General features: G+C 29.9%; 1 long non-coding RNA gene across 1 annotated transcript; it reads left to right on the top strand.

Moving 5' to 3' along the window:
• Window positions 1-1,447: 1,447 nt before the first annotated feature.
• Window positions 1,448-3,491, top strand: LOC111637177. Its single transcript, XR_002758647.1, has 3 exons — window positions 1,448-1,578; window positions 1,658-1,860; window positions 1,947-3,491. It is a non-coding gene; the product is annotated as an uncharacterized LOC111637177 (long non-coding RNA).
• Window positions 3,492-3,912: the final 421 nt, after the last annotated feature.

Genomic DNA, 3,912 nt, shown 5'->3' with positions numbered 1-3,912 from the left:
GTCACGGGTTCGCACCTGGTGAAGTTTTCCAGGTTATTTTACTTGTACACCTAAATAAGGATCGGTTTTCCATAGAAAATCCTTTCGAGGGGGGTATTGGCAGATCACCCATGTATTCAGTTGCCTTATTTCGTCTATCCATTCATCCGTGTGATTGAATCGAGAATAGGGATACAAAGTGTCACCAAAATGTGAAATAAGCTTAAAAAATCGCGTAATTCTTTTCCCAGACTTCGTTGACTTCGATAATTAGGACAATTTCCAGCAGGATATGCGTTAAAGAGGACAATAAATGCATGTAAATAAACAGAATACGATTGGAACTCGCAGAAAAGTTTGTTGAGTTGGTTGGTTGTACAGGATATTCACTATTAGGACTTTCCTTCTACGTAAAAAAAATTTATTGCACTTTCGAATGTAATCATATTTTAATGACTATTGTAGTAATAATTTGTCGAAACTACTAGAAAAGATAAAGCTTTACATGGGTCTAATTTATCTAAATATGTTGTTTTATCTTAATAAAGCAAAAGATATACATTAGTAGTTACGACACTTTATCCAATAATTATTCTAAAAACATTCATTTGCGTAAAATTCTATCGAAGGAGTTAATAAAAGAGTATTAACTTACTTAGAAGTTAGACGGGCAAAGTGCAAGTTTGTGATTGTAGACGAAGCTTTAAAAAAACAAAAGAAACAAATAAATAAAAAAAGAAAAGCTATTCACCCTCCTACATTCGCTATAAAGTCAACAACCATTTTAATGTTCTATTGTTTAGCTCAGGTATTGATTTTTATGTCCAAATTGTCCTTGATGCGAATACTTTTCGCTGAAATTTCTATAAAATTCAGCTTTAAAATGATCAAATAATGTAAAATATAATGAAAAAGTAGAGGATTATTGTAATATTTGAAGATTTTTATAAATTGGCAATTCTACTCTTTCCTTATTCTCAGAATTAAAGTTCATGCCATTTTCTGTTCACATACAATAACCGGTAGAACAGGATGTTTAAAAAGTATACATTTTATTTATTAAAATAAATATCTTTAAATATTTTTAATAATAAGATTTTAGTTATTTTTGGAAGGTGAAGATTATTTTTATATTTAGTTAAAGGTACTGGCATTTACCCAATTTATGTGATAAAGTATATAAAATAAAAGTTTTATATACATTAATTAATAAATATACAAGTTTTTTAAAAAAACTTTTAGATTAAAAACTTAAATTTGTTTTTTTAAAGAGTTAATTCAATAATTGTATTTTAATCACCGCACCTTTCACATATTTTTCTGCTTAACCCGTTTTATTACGTCACATTTGATAAAAGCGCAATATTAAACGTCATCAAGCAGCGACCAACCAATTTTGAAAAAACCGATTCAAACATTTGATAGACAGTTGACGTCACTCGTAATGACCAATTGCCGCCGTTGACCTCTTCATAATCCTATGACGTTCGATAGTAGCTACATTGCGGGGAAGTTCTTCCGCACGACATATAGTTCTGAAATTGCTAGGTAATTTTGACACTGTAAAAGGTTAACAACCCGAATTTATGTCGGTTAAACGTACGTTGCAATAAACAATTTTAGTAAAGTCTACGGAAATTACGGTAAGCTTTTAATTTCTATTTTGTTTCATACATAGAAAGAGGGTTATTGATGATCCTGTTCCGGTGACGTCACAGACAGTATAAGTCGGAGATTTGTCTGTTATTTAGTAATGTCGCACAAGTATTTGGATAAAAGAAATAACAGCGTCTATACATCCGGTTAGGAGAGGTTATAAGTTAAAGTGTAACGCAGGGAAGTTGTATAAAAGGTGACAAGATGCACAAAGAAAATGGAGAGGTGAGAAACTGACGTAGCAATACGAACACGCGGATCGTTTATCGGATACGCAGATTAACATAAATCTTTTTTTTTGGAATTGACAGGTGCCGGTGAAGAACGAAAAGACCAATGTCAACCTGCAACCGGATGCCGGTAAAGAGAAGAAAGTCGGAGAATTATATATTCCAACTCAATTGCCAAATAAATTAGATCCATCTCGACCCTACACACCATCATCTGATGCGGATACTGATCCGTGGGCTCTACCTGAATTTCAAGAAACTGGAGTATCGTGGGCAGGTAAGAGATTAATTTTTTTTCGTATTTAATTCTAAAAAAAACAGCGAGGGGACAAAAAGAAAATTTCACTTTAAATTAGACTTTTTTTTTTTATTTGTTTTTTTAATTCTTGTTGGTATCGGCTTCGCCGTAAAGCGGTCCAGACCGGTTCAGAAGTTAAGGTTAAGGCGCAAACTCGAACATTCGAATCGTTCTCTATAGTTTTATGTATTTTATACTCGTTAGCGAAGCATAAAATTTAAATTAAATACATGTATTAAAGTAGAAGAGATTGTGAAGTGACGATTTGAGTGAATTTATTTTTAATTGAAATGCGCTTAAATATATTTAATTTATTTATTCGTTCTTGCCGAATTTAGAAGCTTTAGACCTAGTTATTATTTTTAATTATCTTCATATAGCATCGCCCTATATAAAGATATGTATGAAAATATACGAAATCCTAAATTTAAGTTAAAAAGTATATATATATAAGAAATCGTCTTTATTTACATTTCTTTACGTAAACAGGTTATGTAGGATGTGTCTAGGATTTCCATATAGCTCACCTTTTCTATAATTTATTTCAATAACGTGGCACATCAAATTTTTGCGTGTTGCAATACTTTTTTCTTTGAATAATTTCCTTTTCGTTAGTTTATTTGCTAAAGTTTTGGGAATTTTTCCAAACGTTTTTTATTTATTTTTTTATTTTTACAATTAGTAAATACCGATGGCGTCATTTTCGTGAATTAAACAGGTTCATTTATCAATAAGGGCGTTATTTTTTTTAAATGGAAGTGTGTCATAAAATTTAAATTAGTATTTAAATGCTATTGAATTGGTTATGGTCTGTCTGTGAGAATATACATTTTTTTAAAAAAACCCTCGCTTTCTAGATAATGATAAAATAATTTAACACATTTTCGGATCATTTCACTTTTAAAACAAAAATGACCTTGCAGTGTGTATTTCTGTACGTTCAATTATTGATCCCGAGAAAAAATAATAAATTTAGATACGTAACACGTGGAAAACAGCATATAAAAAATGGGAATAATAATTTGCGATATATAAAATATCCACAGTATATAGAAAAGTCCGCGCTTATATATAACAGCTTAATTAAACAATACAGGTTACATACCTGATATAAAATGTTTATATAACGTGCAAAATTCCAGGACATATAACATAGATTAAATATTAGAATATAGGGAAACACTAATATAGATTGTATATTATAAACATATTTGGAATACAAAACATGACAAATATGTTTGGACTTGAAAAACATATGAAACATACTTAAAACTATATACTGTAATATGACAAAGCCTGCAGATACAAGATCCCATATGACAACTGAAAACATGATTTAAAACTATTTTTAACGTATATAAATTCATTTTATTTTATACTGTTTGCTAGTATCTGAATATTATTACGATTATAAGCATCTTTCAGCTGATTTAAATATCAAGTTAAATAATTTAAAACATATTAAGCTATTTTATGTATTTATTTTATCAACAAGTGGCAAGACTCAAAGAAAATTTAGTTTGTACATTATATGGATGTTCTTAATGAGCAATTCTCACAGCTATACACTCTAGTTAAAAAAGTTATTATTAATTTTGAATCAGAATTAAATATAACAGATACTAAGTGGGTACAAAATAGATACGACAGTGGCGCATAATCCTACGGGCAAAAAACCAATCTTTTATAAACTCATTATTGCAGTAAGAATATGTAAATTTAAATTCGGATCATATCTGGGGACCGTAG

This window comes from Centruroides sculpturatus, unplaced genomic scaffold (genome assembly GCF_000671375.1).
Source record: "Centruroides sculpturatus isolate CEXI.00-Female unplaced genomic scaffold, Cexi_2.0 scaffold60, whole genome shotgun sequence".
Classification (NCBI taxonomy): domain Eukaryota; kingdom Metazoa; phylum Arthropoda; class Arachnida; order Scorpiones; family Buthidae; genus Centruroides; species Centruroides sculpturatus.
The sequence above is the reverse complement of the archived record's forward strand: the minus strand, read 5'-3'. Positions and strand labels throughout refer to the sequence as shown.